Source organism: Rhinoraja longicauda, chromosome 19 (genome assembly GCF_053455715.1).
Source record: "Rhinoraja longicauda isolate Sanriku21f chromosome 19, sRhiLon1.1, whole genome shotgun sequence".
NCBI classification, from domain to species: Eukaryota; Metazoa; Chordata; class Chondrichthyes; order Rajiformes; family Arhynchobatidae; genus Rhinoraja; species Rhinoraja longicauda.
This window is the reverse complement of record NC_135971.1, coordinates 17,310,096-17,331,042: the sequence shown is the minus strand read 5'-3', so window position 1 is coordinate 17,331,042 and position 20,947 is coordinate 17,310,096. Positions and strand designations below refer to the sequence as shown.

The window sequence follows — 20,947 nt, the reverse complement described above, 5'->3', positions numbered from 1 at the left end:
TGGACAGTCATCAGGTCATAATGTCCTAAGTGAAAGTATTAGAATTAGGCCATTCGGCCCATCAAGTTTACTCCACCATTCAATCATGGCTGATCTTTCTCTTTCTCCTGCCTTCTCCCCATACACTCTGACATCCATACTAATCAAGAATCCAGCTATCTCTGCCTTAAAAATATCCACCAACTTGGCCTCCACAGCCTTCTGTGGCAATGAATTCCACAAATTCACCACCCTCTGATTAAAAGCATTTCCCCTCATCTCCTTCCTAACAGAACATCCTTTAATTCTGAGGCTCTGACCTCTAGTCCTAGACTCTCTCACTAATGGAAACATTCTCTCCACGTCCATTCTATCCAAGCCTTTCACTATTCTGTATTTTTCGATGAGGTCCCCCCTCATTCTTCTGAACTCCAGTGAGTACAGGCCCAATGACGACAAACGCTCATCGTAGGTTAATCTACTCATTCCTGGAACAGACTATTTAGACTGGAACATTTTTTCTTGGGAGCCTGTCAGAGAGACATTGTAGATGTGTATAAGATGCACAGATAAGGTGATGCGCCACAATACTCTACCCAAGGTCGGAGAGTCTAACCCTCGAGCGCATCAGTTTAAGGTGAGAGTAGAAACAATATAAAGGACCTGAGGAGCAGGTTTTTCAGTCAGTGGGTAGTGTAGATGTGGAACGATCTGACAGAGGAAGTGGTCGAGGCAGGTACAATTACAGCAGTTCACAGAGAATTGGGTAGATACGTGGATAAGAAAGACTTGGAAGGATATGAGCCAGACTCAGGCAAATGGGGCTAGCTTGGTTGGGCAACCTGGTTGGCATCGTCGAGTCGAGTCAAAGGGCCTGTTGCTGTGCAACAAAGCTCTTGTTGTATTTTGTATATTAGTTTGTTACATTGTAACTGCTGTAATCATTATTAGCAATTTAAATTTAACAGCGGAAAGGAAAGACATAGGCCTTGGGGTGATGGATGGATGTGAGGGATGGACTAGCAGGGAAATAAGGGAGGCGAAGTATGAAGGGATGTGAGCATTGAGATAAGGATATATTACTAAATGGGATTTAATGGTGGCGGGACAGACGGGTGACTGCAAAGAAATGAATGACTGAAGAAAGGAGTATGGGTATGAGGTAATGTAAAGAAGATAAGGTTTGGAATAATCCTATAAACAGACTGCCCGATGTACTAAGGGGGCAGTCAGGTGGTTGGCTTCCTGATTGTTCCAGCCGTTGTTTGCAAATAAAGGCTTTTAACTTCTCGAAGAATTCTCCGTGTCGCCTGTCTTAATTTCGGGGATCAGGGAACCACAACAAAATTGGCGCAGCGAGCAGGGTCGGAAAGAGGCCCGTTCGATAACGGACGACAAGCTAAAGGCGCTTCCAAGACCTCCAGGGGCTCCCCGGTTCAACAGGTAAAGGGTGGCCACCCGCAAAAAAGGTAGGCGGTTTTCCACTTTATTTGGACTAACAGCCTGTTGAAAACGGGGGACCTCTGGTGACACAGGAGTGCCCAGGCGGTCCAAGGGCCTCTCCGATCCAACAGAACCTATCGCAAAATTAATCTAAAAAGGAGACCCGGAGGTTTGCTCGAGAAGGCTGCGCAGTGGGGTAAGTGGATAATAGTTGAGTAAGATCTTGTGTGTGTTGTGAATAAGGCCTCGTGGATACCGCCCTAAGAGGATAGGGAACTGTATAGACAAGGCGTCCTGTGGATACCGCTCTAGTCAACTAGGGATCTGCACGGGCAAGATAACACGTCCTGTGGATACCACTCTGGGTGGCTAGGGGTCTGTACAGGCAGGATAAGACGTCCTGTGGATACCGCTCTAGTTAACTAGGGATCTGCACGGGCAAGATAACACGTCATGTGGATACCACTCTGGTTAGCTAGGGGTCTGTACGGGCAGGATCAGCTGATCTGTGGATACCGCCCTAAGTGAGTAGGGATCTGTACGGGCAGCATAAGAATTGGAATAATTGGATAACATAAAAGAAAAAAATTGCAAAATATTAAATGAATATAGTAGAACTGTAGAAGATAGAAATAGCATAATAGGTAGTATAGTGACCATAGGGACGGAACGGAGTGAGTACAAGGACTGCATTTAAACTGACTGACCAAGTGTACTAAAATAAGACGAGTACAATGAATAAGATAACTGCAATTGAACTATTAAGTAAGAAATTCCCCGTATCCAAAGAGGATATTAAAATACACTCTGCAAAATGGGAAGAAAGGACGAAAAAATTGGTTACGAAATGGCCCAGGGAAGACATTGGATATAAATATGTGTGGTGAAATGGAAGTGTTAATTAAGAACAATAAGCCTCAGGATAAATCAGAAACCCGAGTAATGAAAAAGGAAAAAGAACTAGACGTGCTTAAATTGTTTAGAATAGGAGAAAGGCTGAGGAAAGCATACCAGGAAAAGAATACCACAAGGGTGAAAAACCCGAAAAACAGCATGAAAGTCAGGAGTTTCAGGAGAAAAAAATCAACTCTGTACCCCAGCCTAAGAGACCCTGGGAATCCCCCTCCCTATTCCGGCCAGGACGGAATAAAGCAGTGTCCTTTGCTGAAGGGAATAGTGGAGATAGAGGGAGAAGTCACAACTTGGAACGATGAGCAAGACATAAAGGAATATAGACAGAGAAGGGGGCAGCGAGTAAAGGAAAGGATGAAGCAAGAAGTACGGGAACTAGAAGCAGACATCAGAAGGCTGCAGGACCTCAGGGACAGAAAGATTTATGAGACCCGTCAGGCAGTAAATGAGGGGTATGAGGGAGACAGCAACGCAGAATCACAGGCGAATAATCAGCAGGCATCAGAGAAGGCAAAACTGTGAGAATGAAGCAGAATTAGAAAGTGATGGGGAAAGAACAAGGGAGCGTAGAAGGGAAATAGAGGTATCCATGAAGCGCTTAGAGATAGAGATAAGGGAGTTGGAAAAAACTGTAGAGGGAGAAAGAAAGGAAAGCTAGGTGTACGCCCAGGAAGGAATGAGGTGGGAAAGCATACAGGTAGAACCATAACAGGGGATGGCAAGCGGGAGACAGGAGCTGAGGGGTGGAATGATGCTGTTACTTTTGAAAAAGGCAGGACAAACCCAGTATATCCCTTGGGCGACCCGAGACCGAGAAGGGCTGAAAAATGCCCTGCCCAACATATATGACGGGGCAGGAAAATGGATAAGAGCCTTTGAGGAGGAAACTACAGGACGGTTATTGGCTATGGGAGATTTGAAGGCACTACTGGTGAAAGTCATAGGAACCACAAAACTAGCAGAACTATTTGAAATGGCTGGGGTAAAAAACGCAAATGACCCGATGATTGATGGCCAGTCATTTAACATAGTCAGAAGGAGGGTATGGCAGGCCCTCAGAGACTGTTACCCGCTCAAGGTGGACCCAAAGACATTGAGGGGAGACCCGCTGGGGGACACGGAGAACCCAGCAGCTTATCTGGAGGAGCAACTGAAAAAGTGGAGACTTGAAACCAAACAACAAATAGACGGTGGTGAGTTAATGACCACTTTGTTTCGGACTGCTGTGGTGGATGCCACGCCCCCTCCGGTTAAGTCCAGACTGAAGGAAGTGGTGGGATTGACAACCATGCCCCACTCCCAGTTCAGGGACCACCTGGTTCATGCAGTTGACAAATATCGTAAGGATAGACAAAGACTGGTGGACCAGCATGAAGAGGTGCAGAGAAAAGTGATGCAAATGCAACGAGAAGAACTGAAAAAGAAAGAACGTGAAAAAGGAAAGAAAATGCAGGCAGTAACAACAGACCCGGCTGAAACAGCAGAAATGAACAATGCACCGATGCATTGTGGTTCCTATGACAGAGCCAGGCAGAGGCCAGAGAATCCCATGTCAATAATAAATGTCTTTGGGGGAACGTTCCCTCAAATGCTCTATCAGGGACAAAATAAATCAGGAAATCAGCCCCGACTGGACTAGGGCCCCCAAGGGGGGACACAAGGAAGGGGACGAGGAAGGCCAGTAAGTAGACTGATAGTTGATAAAACATGTTGGGGATGTAATCAGGTAGGGCACCTGAGGAGGGACTGCCCACACTGTCCGTGGCCCGGTCGATACCAGCAGGAACCCACAGGGGATGAGCAGTGTTTTAACCCAGGCTCGGCCCCAACGGGCCCGACTGGAGGCCCAACTGGACTCATGAACCCCTATGCTAGATATTAGGGGTGCCCAGAGAACCCGGATGGAAAGGGACTTTACCCAATGATAACGCGAGGCAGAAGAAGAACCCATGGTTCTGATAATTTTGGGAGGACGGTTAACACCTATGATGATAGACACTGGAGCCACATATACTTGTGTACAGCCGCAGTATGCCTCCCACCTTCCCATGTCAGGAAAATTTGTTAAAACTGTAGGGTTCCCGGGAAAAACACAGTTAACACGATGCACAACCCCCGTAAGTTTGAAAATGAGCAATAGAGAAATAGTATTACCGATATGTTAATAACACCTATAGGTCATATACCTGTGCCTGAAGGACCATTTAGACACTTGGTGATCGACTATGTGGACATGCTGAAAACGGTAAGAGGGAAAAGATACATACTGGTAGTAATTGATAGATTTAGCAGGTGGGTGGAGGCGGTACCATCTAAAGACTTGGGTGCAGGAACTGTAGTCAAGTTTCTGACTAACGAGGTCATCCCACGATTCGGCATACCGACCGAAATCAGCTCCGACAATGGAGGGACTTTTATCCAAAAAACAGTTAAGTTGGTGTTGCAAGCCCTAAGAGTGAAACAAAGATTTGGGTGTGTGTACCACCCTCAATCTCAGGGCATGGTAGAAAGGGTTAATGGAACATTGAAGGCCAAGCTGAATAAGATTTGTGCAACCATAAAGTACGGGGATCGCTGGGCGGCACGGACTTGGAGGGCCGAAAAGGCCTGTTTCCGGCTGTATATATATGATATGATATGATATGATATGATAAACTGGATCGATGCCCTGCCACAGGCATTAATGAGCTGTCGCATGCAAACTAATCGAATAACTCATTTAACACCACATGAGATGCTCACTGGCAGACCCATGCCAATGCCCAAATGGAGAGGTCCTTACAAGGGACCAAGCTTGGAACAATTAGAGGTGGAACTTAAACAGTACATGCAACAGTTAACTATGATACACAAGTCTAGTTATACACAACGTATTAATGAGCTGTACACAACGTATAGAAAAGACAGACAGGTGGGCAGAGAGGGTGGGGTTGCTCTGCTGGTAAGGAATGATATTAATTCCCTTGCAAGGGGTGACATAGAATCAGGAGATGTTGAATCAGTATGGATAGAAATGAGGAATTGCAAGGGTAAAAAGCCCCTAATGGAAGTTATCTATAGGCCCCCAAACAGTAGCCTCGACATAGGGTGCAAGTTGAATCAGGAGATAAAATTGGCGTGTCACAAATGTAATGCTACGGTGGTTATGGGAGATTTCAACATGCAGGTAGACTGGGAAAATCTGGTTGGAAATGGACCCCAGGAAAGAGTTTGTAGAGTGCCATCGAGATGGATTCTTAGAACAGCTTGTACTGGTGCCTACCAGGGCGAAGGCAATTCTGGATTTAGTGTTGTGTAATGATCCTGATCTGATAAGGGGACTAGAGGTAAAAGAGCCATTAGGAGGCAGTGATTACAACATGATAAGTTTTACTCTGCAAATGGAAAGGCAGAAGGGAAAATCGGAAGTGTCAGTATTACAGTATAGCAAAGGGGATTACAGAGGCATGAGGTAGGAGCTGGCCAAAATTGACCGGAAGGAGGCCCTAGCAGGGAAGACGGTAGAACAGCAATGGCAGGTATTCCTGGGAATAATGCAGAGGTTGCAGGATCAATTTATCCCAAAGAGGCAGAAAGACTCTAAGGGGAGTAAGAGACACCTGTGGCTGACAAGGGAAGTCAAGGACAGCATAAAAATTAAGGAGAGGAAGTATAACATAGCAAAGAAGAGTGGGAAGACAGAGGATTGGGACTCTTTTAAAGAGCAACAAAAGTTAACTAAAAAGGCAATACGGGGAGAAAAGATGAGGTACGAGGGTAAACTAGCCAATAATATAAAGGAGGATAGCAAAAGTTTTTTTAGGTACGTGAAGAGGAAAAAAATAGTCAAGGCAAATGTGGGTCCCTTGAAGACAGAAGCAGGGGAATTTATTATGGGGAACAAAGAAATGGCAGACGAGTTGAACCGTTACTTTGGATCTGTCTTTACTGAGGAAGATACACACAATCTCCCAAATGTTCTAGGGGCCGGAGAACCTAGGGTGATGGAGGAACTGAAGGAAATCCACATTAGGCAGGAAATGGTTTTGGGTAGACTGATGGGACTGAAGGCTGATAAATCCCCAGGGCCTGATGGTCTGCATCCCAGGGTACTTAAGGAGGTGGCTCTAGAAATAGTGGAAGCATTGGAGATCATTTTTCAATGTTCTATAGATTCAGGATCAGTTCCTGTGGATTGGAGGATAGCAAATGTTATCCCACTTTTTAAGAAAGGAGGGAGAGAGAAAACGGGTAATTATAGACCAGTTAGTCTGACATCAGTGGTGGGGAAGATGCTGGAGTCAATTATAAAAGACGAAATTGCTGAGCATTTGGATAGCAGTAACAGGATCATTCCGAGTCAGCATGGATTTACGAAGGGGAAATCATGCTTGACAAATCTACTGGAATTTTTTGAGGATGTAACTAGGAAAATTGACAGGGGAGAGTCAGTGGATGTGGTGTACCTCGACTTTCAGAAAGCCTTCGACAAGGTCCCACATAGGAGATTAGTGGACAAAATTAGAGCACATGGTATTGGGGGTAGGGTACTGACATGGATAGAAAATTGGTTGACAGACAGAAAGCAAAGAGTGGGGATAAATGGGTCCCATTCGGAATGGCAGGCAGTGACCAGTGGGGTACCGCAAGGTTCGGTGCTGGGACCCCAGCTATTTACGATATACATTAATGACTTAGATGAAGGGATTAAAAGTACCATTAGCAAATTTGCAGATGATACTAAGCTGGGGGGTAGTGTGAATTGTGAGGAAGATGCAATAAGGCTGCAGGGTGACTTGGACAGGTTGTGTGAGTGGGCGGATACATGGCAGATGCAGTTTAATGTAGATAAGTGTGAGGTTATTCACTTTGGAAGTAAGAATAGAAAGGCAGATTATTATCTGAATGGTGTCAAGTTAGGAAGAGGGGATGTTCAACGAGATCTGGGTGTCCTAGTGCATCAGTCACTGAAAGGAAGCATGCAGGTACAGCAGACAGTGAAGAAAGCCAATGGAATGTTGGCCTTCATAACAAGAGGAGTTGAGTATAGGAGCAAAGAGGTCCTTCTACAGTTGTACCGGGCACTGGTGAGACCGCACCTGGAGTACTGTGTGCAGTTTTGGTCTCCAAATTTGAGGAAGGATATTCTTGCTATTGAGTGCGTGCAGCGTTGGTTCACTAGGTTAATTCCCGGAATGGCGGGACTGTCGTATGTTGAAAGGCTGGAGCAATTAGGCTTGTTTACACTGGAATATAGAAGGATGAGGGGGGATCTTATTGAAACATATAAGATAATTAGGGGATTGGACACATTAGAGGCAGGAAACATGTTCCCAATGTTGGGGGAGTCCAGAACAAGGGGCCACAGTTTAAGAATAAGGGGTAGGCCATTTAGAACGGAGATGAGGAAGAACTTTTTCAGTCAAAGAGTGGTGAAGGTGTGGAATTCTATCCAGTCTTTCTTCATATGAAAGTCCTGCCATCCCAGGGATCAATCTGGTGAACCTTCTCTGTACTCCCTCTAAGGCTAGAATGTCTTTCCTCAGATTAGGAGACCAAAACTGTACACAATACTCCAGGTGCGGTCTCACCAAGGCCCTGTACATCTGCAGCAGAACCTCCCTGCTCCTATACTCAAATCCTCTTGCAAGGGAATGAATATCATTCCTTACCAGCAGAGAAACCCCACCCCCTCTGCCCACCTGTCTGTCTTTTCTATACGTTGTGTACCCCTGAATATTCAGTTCCCAGCCCTTGTCCTCTTGTAGCCATGTCTCAGTGATCCCTACAACATCATACTTGCCCATGACTAACTGAGCCTCAAGCTCATCCACTTTATTTTTTATACTACACGCATTTGAGTACAACACTTTAACTTCTGTATTTACCTCCCCTCTCACATCGGTCACAAATGGCCCTGCCCTTAATCTCTTTTCCCCTCTAGAACTTCTGTTCCCATTCTTCCGAGAGTCTTCTGCAATATCTCCTGTATTCCCTTTAACCTCATCTTCATATTCCCAATTTGTTAACCCCTCCCCCCCACTACTTAGTTTAAAGCCACAGGTGTCGCACTAGCAAACCTGCCTGCCAAAATGTTTGTCCCCCTGCTGTTAAGATGTAACCCGTCCCTTTTGTACAAGTCACCCCTAGCCCAGAAGAGATCCCAGTGGTCCAGAAATCTAAATCCCTGCTCTCTGCACCAGCCCCTCAGCCATAAATTCATACCCTCTATCTCTCTGTTCCTGGCCTCACCAGCACGAGGTACCGGTAGCAGTCTAGAGATAACCACCTTCGACGTCCTACTTCTCAGTCTTTTTCCTAACTCTCTAAACTCCCGCTGTAGCACCTCCTTCCTCTTCCGCCCGACGTCATTCGTGCCCACGTGCACAACGACTTCAGGTTGATCGCCTTCCCTCACTATGATTTTCTGAAGCCGGTCCATGATGTGCTGAACCCTGGCACCAGGGAGGCAACAGACCATCCTCAAGTCCCTCCTGCTGCCACAGAATCTTCTGTCCGTCCCTCGGACGATGGAGTCACCCACCACTATGGCTCTTCCTGACTTCGGTCTCCCCTGTCGAGTAACCTTGCCAACAGGTCCGCCACTCGGACTGGAAACGTCTTCTGCCCCGACAGTTCCCAAGAGGTTATACCTATTTGCAATAGGCACAGCCACTGGGGTCTCCTGTAGTCAACGTCCACGTCCACTCCCCCCTGAAACAGTCTCCCACCTTCGCTCGACCTGGACCCTTGGCATGACAGCCTCACAATAGGTCCTGTCGAGGAAACTCTCGCATTCCCGGATGGCCCTGAGGTCATCCAACTGCCTCTCCAACTCCACCACACGTCCATTCAGGAGCTGCACCTGGATACAGTTCTTGCAGGTGTAGCTCCCAGAAGCTCCAGCGACGTCCCTATCTTCCCACATCCTGCAGGAAACACAGTGCACCAACTTTTCCGCCATTACCTTGTGTCTATAAACAGTTCAGGCTTAAAACAATTGTAACCTCCTCACCTCAGCCTCCTCGCCAAAGACTCGCACTTCCCTCACTGGGCACTTCCCTCACTGGGCACTTCCCTCACTGGGCACTTCCCTCACTGGGCACTTCCCTCACTGGGCACTTCCCTCACTGGGCACTTCCCTCACTGGGCACTTCCCTCACTGGGCACTTCCCTCACTGGGCACTTCCCTCACTGGGCACTTCCCTCACTGGGCACTTCCCTCACTGGGCACTTCCCTCACTGGGCACTTCCCTCACTGGGCTGCACCCTTTTGCAAGTCTTGCTTATATCACCAATTTAAATTGCCTGATTGTCCAATTTACCAGACTTCTCACTTAAATGATCAACCAATCCACGTATTCTCTTCTGACTGACTTATTGCACTGTAATTCCCACTCACTTACAGCCAATGGTGGTCCTCTCTCCAACTTCCCGACCTTTACAGACTGATTAACAGTGCCCTATTGGCGCTCTTTTTAAAGTGCCGTTTCTACCACTATTAACAGGTACTTACTTTCAGCCAATGGTCGTCCTCTCTCCAACTTCCCGACCTCAAGGAAAGGTCAGACAGATTTATGGCACAGATTTCCCTCTCTGAAGATCGCCCATATATTTTGATAACAATCCTCATAGGTACATTAAAACCAGATTTCAATCCTTATCGTTAGGTTAAATCAAATTTAACTCAACTGGGCAAGTAGCTCAGTGTTTTCCTCCGAAACGAAATACTGGGCTTAGGTCAATGCTAGTTTGGCTGACGAGTCTCATTCATACCATGCTTTAATGTGGTGGATAGTTAATAACAATGAAGTTTGTAACTCCAGCAGGGCACAGACCTGAGTTAACCAAAGTCAGTTGTCACTGACAGGACAAGGAGGATCAGTGGCGAAATATTTCTTTCTCTGATGCAACTCTGTAGGTTTTATGACAATCTTGGTCATCAAATTCCTACCAGTTTTCAATACCTCTGATTTAATTAAGTCAAGTTGGCTTTGCTGGCTACCTGGTAGAATTCAAACTCGTATCGTGGCGTGATTCTGCGATGCGGATGGGATTAAGATATATTATATCATCTAGCAGTCTGTGTCCTGGTTGTTTCGCACTCCTGTGTTGGATGTGCTCAGGGTTCTGACATCTCCAGCTGACCACCTGACTGTCAAGCTTCCCATCAGTTGAGATTGGTGCTGGTATTAAATTTTAGTTCCCCTTCATTTCATCATTGCGGTCGATCTTTGCATCTATTTACAACTTAAATATGTCATCCACATGAGAAGAAAGTACTCCAAATGTTTTACCTTGGTTAATCGCAACAAAAAAATGCCCTCAACACTGCATTCAGCCAGAAGGGGAGATTGAATTTTTCAGCTGGCATGGCACCATCCCTCAGTGACAATACCTGGGTATCATCACTAATCATGCATTTATTAAACAACTGGTTATAACCTGCGCGTCGACATGTTAATGTGACTTTACAGATCCGAGTCGAGTTTAACTGAAGATCATGTCCTACCTCTTCTTGCGACCAGCCTCCTCCTGAAATAAATAAAGCAGAGATTGACTGAGGGGGCAGCAATTTCACCCAAGTTATTTCACATAGTTGATAATTCCCATTTTCTGACTCCCGCTCACGTTGGCACACAGAGGGCATTGTATACATGGAACCAATGCAGGAGGGTTGTTAAATGTTTGTGAAAACGAAGCTAGAACCCAGAGGAGACAAGGTGCAGGAAAGTTGTGACGTGTTGTGAATTTTCTGCTGAATAGTGTCATGATGATCAGCCATGATCACGATGAATGGCGGTGCTGGCTTGAAGGGCCAAATGGCCTCCTCCTGCACCTATTTTCTATGTGTCTATGTTTCTAAGGTCACAAATGATAGGAGCAGAATTAGGCAATTCGGTCCATCAAGTCTACTCCTCCATTCAATCATGGTTGATCTATCTCTCGCTCCAAACCTCATTCTCCTGCCTTCTCCCCATAACCTCTGACACCAGTACTGCTCAAGAATCATTGTATCTCTGCCTTAAAAAATATCCACTGACTTGGCCTGCACAGCCTTCTGTGGCAAAGAATTCCACAGATTCACCACCCTCAGACTAAAATTCTTCCTCATCTTCTTGTATGAACATCCTTTAAATCTGAGGCTATGACCTCTGGTCCTGGACTCTCCCACTAGTGGAAACATCCTTTCCACATCCACTCTATCCAAGCCTTTCACTCTTCCGTCAGTTTCAATGAACTCATTTTTCTAAACTCCGGGCGAGTACAGGCCCAGTGTCGAAAAACGCTTATCACATGTTAACCCACAATAAGGGTCTCGACCCGAAACGTCACCCATTCCTTCTCTCCCGAGATGCTGCCTGACCTGCTGAGTTACTCCAGCATTTTGTGAATAAATCGATTTGTACCAGCATCTGCAGTTATTTTCTTATACATAAGGTGGTAATCTAGATTGGTTGGAGGAATTTAATATTAACGATGTATTAGATTGGGTGCGGATGAAGAATGTCGAGTCTCAGTCACGTGGACAGAGGCCCAGGAGCGGTTGGAGCAGCGTGTGGGCGGGGCCCAGGAGCGGTTGGAGCAGCGTCCGGACGGTAGGTTTAAAAACCGAGGGCGGGGCTTTATTTTCACAGAGGCCCTGGAGCGGTTGGTGCAGCGTGTGGGCGGGGCCCAGGAGCGGTTGGTGCAGCGTGTGGGCGGGGCCCAGGAGCGGTTGGTGCAGCGTGTGGGCGGGGCCCAGGAGCGGTTGGTGCAGCGTGTGGGCGGGGCCCAGGAGCGGTTGGAGCGGCTGGAGCGGCGTGTGGGCGAGGCCCAGGAGCGGTTGGAGCAGCGTGTGGGCGGGGCCCAGGAGCGGTTGGAGCAGCGTGTGGGCGGGGCCCAGGAGCGGTTGGAGCAGCGTGTGGGCGGGGCCCAGGAGCGATTGGAGCAGCGTGTGGGCGGGGCCCAAGAGCGGTTGGTGCGGCGTGTGGGCGGGGCCCAGGAGCGGTTGGTGCAGCGTGTGGGCGGGGTACAGGAGCGGTTGGAGCAGCGTGTGGGCGGGGCCCAAGAGCGGTTGGTGCGGCGTGTGGGCGGGGCCCAGGAGCGGTTGGTGCAGCGTTGGTTTAAAAACGTTCCCTCACACTTCAAAAGAAGTGGTCTGGAGGAAGCCGCTGATTGGTGGAAGCGACTAGAGGAAGCAGCTGGAATAGTAATAGGGGGGATTCAATTGTAAGGGGAATAGATAGGCGTTTCTGCGGCCGCAAACGAGACTCAATAGACAATAGACAATAGACAATAGGTGCAGGAGTAGGCCATTCAGCCCTTCGAGCCAGCACCGCCATTCAATGCGATCATGGCTGATCACTCTCAATCAGTACCCCGTTCCTGCCTTCTCCCCATACCCCCTCACTCCGCTATCCTTAAGAGCTCTATCCAGCTCTCTCTTGAAAGCATCCAACGAACTGGCCTCCACTGCCTTCTGAGGCAGAGAATTCCACACCTTCACCACCCTCTGACTGAAAAAGTTCTTCCTCATCTCCGTTCTAAATGGCCTACCCCTTATTCTCAAACTGTGGCCCCTTGTTCTGGACTCCCCCAACATTGGGAACATGTTATCTGCCTCTAATGTGTCCAATCTCCTAATTATCTTATATGTTTCAATAAGATCCCCCCTCATCCTTCTAAATTCCAGTGTATACAAGCCCAATCGCTCCAGCCTTTCAACATACTCCAGGGTGGTATGTTGCCTCCCTGGTGCAACAAGGGTCAGGGATGTCTCTGATCGGCTGCAGAACATTCTGGAGGGGGAGGGTGAACAGCCAGTTGTCGTGGTGCACATTGGCACCAACGATATAGGTAAAAAACGGGATGAGGTCCTACAAGGTGAATTTAGGGAGCTAGGAGATAAACTTAAAAGTAGGACCTCAAAGGTAATAATCTCTGGATTACTACCATTGCTACGTGCTAGTCAGAGTAGAAATAGGAGGATATTTCAGATGAATACGTGGCTTGAAAAATGGTGCAAGGGGGAGGGATTCAAATTTCTAGGACATTGGAACCAGTTCTGGGAGAGGTGGGACCAGTACAAACAGGACGGTCTGCACCTGAGCTGGAATGGAACCAATGTCCTTGGGGGAGTGTTTGCTAGTGCTGTCGGGGAGGATTTAACCTAATCTGGCAGGGGGATGGGGGCTGGAGCAGAGAGACAGAGGGGTGTAAAATGAGGGTTGAAGCAATAGGTAGCAAGGTGAAAAGTAAAAGTGGCAGGCAGACAAATCCAGGGCAAAAATCAAAAAGGGCCACTTTTCAACATAATCAAAGTCAAAGTCAAAGTCAATTTTATTGTCAATCCTCAGCCAGTTTACACAGACAGAAAATCGAAATACCGTTTCCCACAATCCCGAGGAACAAAGTGCATAAAACTAAGTTAAAATTAAAAAGGCACAGCAAACAACAATCAACATAAAATATAAAATATAGTCACTTCAAATGCGTTAAAAAAAATTTTTTTAAAGTGTCTGGTGCTGGATGTGCGTGTGTGTGGGGTGTTAAAGTCCAGGTCCAATGGGGGCAGGGGAGAGAGGAGGAAGGGAGGGGAGAGAGTTCAGCATCCTGACAGCCTGGTGGAAAAAACTGTTCTTTAGTCGGGTGGTGCTTGACCTCAGGCTGCGAAACCTTCTCCCTGAAGGCAGGAGGGTGAAGAGGCTGTTGGAGGGGTGGGAGGGGTCACCCACAATGCTCAATGCTTTGCGGGTGAGGCGGGTGGTGTAAAGGACCAGGAGTGTTGGGAGTGAGGCGCCAGTGATCCTCTCAGCAGTGTTCACTATGCGCTGCAGGGTCTTGCGGCTGGAGGCTGTGCAGCTGCCGAACCACACAGTGATGCAGCTGCTGAGGATGCTCTCGATGGCGCCTCGGTAAAAAGTGTACATGATGGGTGTGGGGGCTCCCGCTCTCTTCAGTTTGCGGAGGAAGTAGAGGCGCTGCTGGGCTTTCTTGGCGATGGACGTGATGTTGTTGCTCCAGGAGAGATCCTCGGTGATGTTCACCCCCAGGAATTTGGTGCTGCTCACCTGCTCCACAGCAGCACCATTGATGGTCAGTGGGTGGGGGTGTTGGGTGTGCGTTCTCCTGAAGTCGACAACAATCTCCTTTGTTTTCTCCACATTCAGGAAGAGATTGTTGTCTGTGCACCACGCGGCCAGCTGGTCCACCTCCTTCCTGTAGTGGGTCTCGTCGTTGTTGCTGATGAGACCCACCACGGTTGTGTCGTCCGCAAACTTGACGAAGTGGTTGGAGCTGTAGGTGGGTGTGCAGTCGTGGGTCATAATAATAATAATAATAATAATATTCATTTATTGTCATTGCAACGAGTACAACGAAATTAAAAAATAGCCAATCCTGACGGTGCGTACAAACATATATGCAATAAATGCAAAAACAAATAAATACATAAATACAATTAAATACAATTATATTAAGTACAAGATTTTTTAACGGTGTTGCCTAGTGCAAAGGTAGTGTTCAGTTCTCGTATGGCCCTGGGGTAAAAACTGTTCTTAAGTCTGTTTGTTCGGGATTTGATCGACCTGAAACGTCGACCAGAGGGCAGATGAACAAACAGACGGTGGCCGGGGTGGGATGGATCTTTTATTATTTTGCCTGCTCTACTGAGGCAGCGTAGGCTGAACAGGTGCTCCAGGGAGGGCAGTGAGCAGCCGATGATCTTCTGGGCCGTCGTGATGACCCTCTGAAGGGCCTTCCTGTCCTTTTCTGAGCAGCTGGCATACCATGTGGTTATACAGTATGCCAGCACACTCTCGATGGAGCAGCGATAGAAGGACAACATGAGCTTCTCCTGCAGGTTGGTTTTCCTGAGGATCCTCAGGAAGTGGAGTCTCTGCTGTGCCTTCTTTACTGTGGTGATGGTGTTGGTAGACCAGGTAAGATCCTCTGCGATGTGCGTACCCAGGAACCTGAAAGCTGGTACCCTTTCCACACAGACCCCATTGATGTAGAGTGGGTCGTAATCTACACTGGTTTTTCTAAAGTCAATTATAAGTTCCTTTGTTTTGGAGGAGTTCAGGACCAGATTGTTCACTGAACACCATGCTGCCAGCCTTTGGATTTCATCCCTATAGGCTGTCTCATCTCCTTCTGAGATGAGTCCAACCACAGTCGTGTCATCCGCGAACTTGATGATGGTGTTGGTGGGATGGGTGGGGGCGCAGTCGTGAGTGTAGAGGGAGTAAAGGATGGGGCTCAACACACAGCCCTGTGGTGAGCCGGTGCTCAGTGTAATGGTGGAGGAGAGGTGAGGGCCTATTTTGACGGTCTGGGGGCGGTTGGTCAGGAAGTCCTTGATCCATTGGCAGATGGTTTGGGAAAATCCAAGGTCGGAAAGTTTGGTGACCAGTCTGCTCGGGATGACCGTGTTAAAGGCAGAGCTGAAGTCGAGGAAGAGCATCCTCACATAGCTCCCCTGGTGTTCAAGGTGGGTCAGTGCAGTGTGAAGAGCAGTGTCGATGGCATCCCCTGTAGACCTATTTGCTCTGTAGGCAAACTGGTGTGGGTCGAAGGTGGGTGGGAGGCTGGCTTTGATGTGCTGCAGGACCAGTCTCTCGAAGCACTTTGTGATGACCGGTGTGAGTGCTACCGGACGGTAGTCGTTAAGACCGCTGATGACAGACTTTTTCGGCAGTGGGATGATTGTGGCGGACTTCAGGCAGGGAGGGATGGTGGATTTTAAAAGGGACAGGTTGAAGATTTTTGTGAAGACCTCAGATAATTGGTCTGCACATTCCCTCAGCACTCTGCCCGTCACACCATCGGGGCCTGCAGCTTTCCTGGGATTCACTGCTCTGAGCACGCGCTTAACATCATACTCCTGCACAGTGAAGGTGTTGCTGTCAGTTGCTGGAGAGGGTGTTATGTCTGCCACTGTAGCTTTCACCTCGAAACGAGCAAAGAAACAGTTAAGTTCCTCTGCCAGCGAGGCGTCGCCGTCGGCAGTCGTGCGGTTGCTGGTCTTGTAGTTAATTGTATAAGGGGTAAGAGTGTTGTAAAAACAAGCCTGAAGGCTTTGTGTCTCAATGCAAGGAGTATACGTAATAAGGTGGATGAATTAAATGTGGAGATAGTTATTAATGATTATGATATAGTTGGGATTACGGAGACATGGCTCCAGGGTGACCAAGGCTGGGAGCTCAACATCCAGGGATATTCTATATTCAGGCGGGATAGACAGAAAGGAAAAGGAGGTGGGGTAGCGTTGCTGGTTAGAGAGGAGATTAACGCAGTGGAAAGGAAGGACATTAGCTCGGAGGATGTGGAATCGATATGGGTCGAGCTGCGAAACACTAAGGGGCAGAAAACGCTAGTGGGAGTTGTGTACAGGCCACCTAACAGCAGTAGTGGTGACATTCAAGAGAGAGCTAGATAGAGCTCTTAAGGATAGCAGAGTCAGGGGGTATGGGGAGAAAGCAGGAACGGGGTACTGATTGAGAATGATCAGCCATGATCACATTGAATGGCGGTGCTGGCTCGAGGGGCCGAATGGTCTACTCCTGCACCTATTGTCTATTGTCTATAGTGAGGTTGGGGATGGCATCAAACAGGAAATTAGAAATGCGTGCACTAAAGGTGCAGCAGTTATAATGGGTGACTACAATCTACATATAGATTGGGTGTACCAAATTGGCAGGGGTGCTGAGGAAGAGGATTTCTTGGAATGTTTGCGAGATGGTTTTCTAAACCAACATGTCGAGGAACCAACGAGAGAGCAGGCCATTCTAGACTGGGTATTGACTAATGAGGAAGGGTTAGTTAGCAGTCTTGTTGTGCGAGGCCCCTTGGGCAAAAGTGACTATAATATGGTGGAGTTCTTCATTAGGATGGAGACTGACAAAGTCAATTCAGAAACAAGTGTTCTGAACTTAAAGAAAGGTAACTTTGAGGGTATGAGACGTGAATTGTCCAAGATAGACTGGCAATTTATACTTAAAGGGTTGATGGTGGACATGCAATGGAAGGCATTTAAAGATTGCATGGATGAACTACAACAATTGTTCATCACAGTTTGGCAAAAGAACAAACCAGGAAAGATAGTGCATCCGTGGCTAACATGGGAAATCAAGGATAGTATTAAAACAAAAGATGAAGCATATAAATTAGCCAGAAAATGTAGCATACCAGAGGACTGGGAGAAATTCAGAGTCCAGCAGAGGAGGACAAAGGGCTTAATTAGGAAAGGGAAAATTGATTATGAGAGAAAACTGGCAGGGAACATAAAAACTGACTGCAAAAGCTTTTATAGATATGTGAAGAGAAAAAGACTAGTTAAGACAAATGTAGGTCCCTTGCAGTCGGAAACAGGTGAATTGATCATAGGGAACAAGGAGATGGCAGACCAATTGAACAACTACTTTGGTTCTGTCTTCCCTAGAGAAGACATAAACAATCTGCCGGAAATAGCAGGGGACCGGGGGTCTAACGAGATGGAGGAACTGAGGGTAATCCAGGTTAGTCGGGAAGTGGTGTTAGGTAAATTAAATGGATTAAAGGCCGATAAATCCCCAGGGCCAGATCCCCAGGCCCAGAGTGCTTAAGGAAGTAGCCTCAGAAATAGCGGATGCATTAGTGATAATTTTTCAAAACTCTTTAGATTCTGGAGTAGTTCCTGAGGATTGGAGGGTAGCTAATGTAACCCCACTTTTTAAACAGGGAGGGAGAGAGAAAATGGGGAATTATAGACCAGTTAGCCTAACATCGGTAGTGGGGAAAATGCTACAGTCAGTTATTAAAGATGTGATAGCATCACATTTGGAAAGTGGTGAAATCATAGGACAAAGTCAGCAAGGATTTATGAAAGGCAAATCATGCCTGACGAATCTTATAGAATTTTTCGAGGATGTAACTAGTAGAGTGCATAAGGGAGAACCAGTCGATGTGTTATATCTGGACTTTCAGAAGGCCTTCGACAAGGTCCCACATAGGAGATTGGGGTACAAACTTAAAGCACACGGTATTGGGGGTTCAGTGTTGAGGTGGATAGAGAATTGGTTGGCAGACAGGAAGCAAAGAGTAAGCGGGTCCTTTTCGGAATGGCAGGCAGTGACTAGTAGGGTACCGCAAGGCTCAGTGCTGGGACCCCAGTTATTTACAATATATATTAATAATTTGGACGAGGGAATTGAATGCAACATCTCTAAGTTTGCGGATGACACAAAGCTGGGTGGCAGTGTTAGCTGCGAGGAGGAAGCTAGGAGGCTGCAGAGTGACTTGGATTGATTAGGAGAGTGGGCAAATGCATGGCAGATGCAATATAATGTGGATAAATATGAGGTTATCCACTTTGGCGGCAAGAACAGGAAAGCAGAGTATTACCTGAATGGTGGCCAATTAGGAAAAGGGGAGATGCAACGTGACCTGGGTGTCATGGTGCACCAGTCATTGAAAGCAAGCGTGCAGGTGCAGCAGGCAGTGAAGAAAGCGAATGGTATGTTAGCATTCATAGCAAGAGGATTTGAGTATAGGAGCAGGGAGGTTCTGCTGCAGATGTACAGGGCCTTGGTGAGACCGCACCTGGAGTATTGTGTACAGTTTTGGTCTCCTAATCTGAGGAAAGACATTCTAGCCTTAGAGGGAGTACAGAGAAGGTTCACCAGATTGATCCCTGGGATGGCAGGACTTTCATATGAAGAAAGACTGGATAGACTGGGCTTATAATCGCTGGAATTTAGAAGACTGAGGGGGGATCTTAAACATATAAAATTCTTAAGGGGTTGGAGAGGCTAGATGCGGGAAGTTTGTTCCCGATGTTGGGGAAGTCCAGAACCAGGGGTCACAGCTTAAGGATAAGGGGGAAGTCTTTTAGGACCGAGATGAGAAAACATTTCTTCACACAGAGAGTGGTGAGTCTGTGGAATTCCCTCCTACAGAAGGTAGTTGGGGCCAGTTCATTGGCTATATTTAAGAGGGAGTTAGATGTGGCCCTTGTGGCTAAAGGGATCAGGGGGTATAGAGAGAAGGCAGGTACAGGTTACTGAGCTGGATGATCAGCCATGATCATATTGAATGGCGGTGTAGGCTCGAAGGGCCGAATGGCCTACTCCTTCACCCATTTTCTATGTATCTATGTTTCTAAAATGACTGAGGACTTGCGAATTGTGTCCTGATCTTCAAACAGTCTTCTCCTCAGACGGCCAGGTGCACTGAAGGCGCTGGTGAGTTTCACCATCAATGTCTGCCTTCCTCTGGGAAGAGGAGCGCCGGCCAGAGCACCCGAGGGTCACCATCGTTACGACCATTTTAAAGGAAGGAGACAAATCCACCTGCGGAAACTATGGAGGGTTCCCCCGCTCTTTACCACAGGGAGGGGTCAGTTACACATTAAACTGTCCTGAATATAGACGGAAGCGGAGAGTAGCGCTTGGGACAGTGTAAGGCAGGATAAAATGCTGGAAACAACTGCAGAGTGGATTCACGAAGATGGTTCCAGGATTTGAGGGTCAGAGCGAAAGGGAGAGGTTGGGCAGGGAAGAGGTGAATAGACAGGGTGAATGCACAGTCTGTTACCCGGAGCAGTGGAATCGAGAACTAGAGGACACAGGTTTGTGGTGAGTGGTGAGAGGTGCAAGATTTAATCGGAACCTGAGGAACAACATTTTCACACAGAAGGTCGTGGGTGTCTGGAACAAGCTGCCAGAGGGGGTAAGTGAGGCTGGACAACAACTTGGAGTGGAGTTGAAGCCCCGTTTCCTGAAGAAAGAGGATACCTCCGAATCACCCCTCCACTTCCTCTCCTTCACCCCTCCTCCTCTCCTCTTCCTCCCCCTCTCCTCCTCTCCCTTTCACCCTCTTTCCCCTTTCACCCTCCTCTCCCTGTCCACCATTCTCTCTCATTCTCTCCTTCTCCCTGCACCTCCTCCTCACCCCCCCCCGCTTCCTCTCCTTCACCTCTCCTCCCCTTCTTCCTCTCCTTCACCTCTCCTCCTCCTCCCCCTCTTCCTCTCCACCTCCACCTCTCCCTCATCCCTCTCTTTCAACTCACCCCTCCTCTCCCTCATCTCCTCCTCTTCCTCGCCTCCTCACCCCTCCATTTCTCTCTCCTCCTCTCCCTCACCCCTCCATTTCTCTCCCCTCCTCCACTCCAGGCCTCGAAGGCCGCCTCTCTTCGCAGCCGCCGCCGCTCCTTGTGGAGCCGCTGACGTCGGGGTCGGGGCCGCCGCTGCAGGCCCGGCGGAGAGGGAGGGGGATGAGGGGGAGAGGGTGGAGGAGGGGGATGAGGAGCCGCGGCAACAGCGGGTCTCGGGTTGCCGCCGCCATCAGCGCCATGGGGTCTTGCTTCCATAATACCTGTTGCCATCAAAGCTGAAGTGAACAGTAATCAGTCGGTATGTGTAGGAAGGAACTGCAGATGCTGGTTTAAACCGAATACAGACACAAAATGCTGGAGTAACTCAGCGGGACAAACAGCATCTCTGGAGAGAAGGAATGGGGGACGACGTTTCGTGTCAAGACCCATCTTCAAACGGTCAGAATCGACCCGTGCGTTGGAAGGAACTGCAGATGCTGGTTTAAACCGGATTGAGTCTGAAGAAGGGTCTCTGTCCGAAACGTCACCCATTCCTTCTCTCCCGAGATGCTGCCTGTC

At 47.9% G+C, this 20,947-nt stretch overlaps 1 protein-coding gene across 1 annotated transcript in view; it reads left to right on the top strand.

Moving 5' to 3' along the window:
- LOC144602868 (pre-mRNA-splicing factor ATP-dependent RNA helicase DHX16-like) overlaps positions 1–20,947 on the top strand; it is a 783,352-nt gene that overhangs the window by 362,932 nt on the left and 399,473 nt on the right. The gene's annotated exons all lie outside the window — the stretch shown is intronic.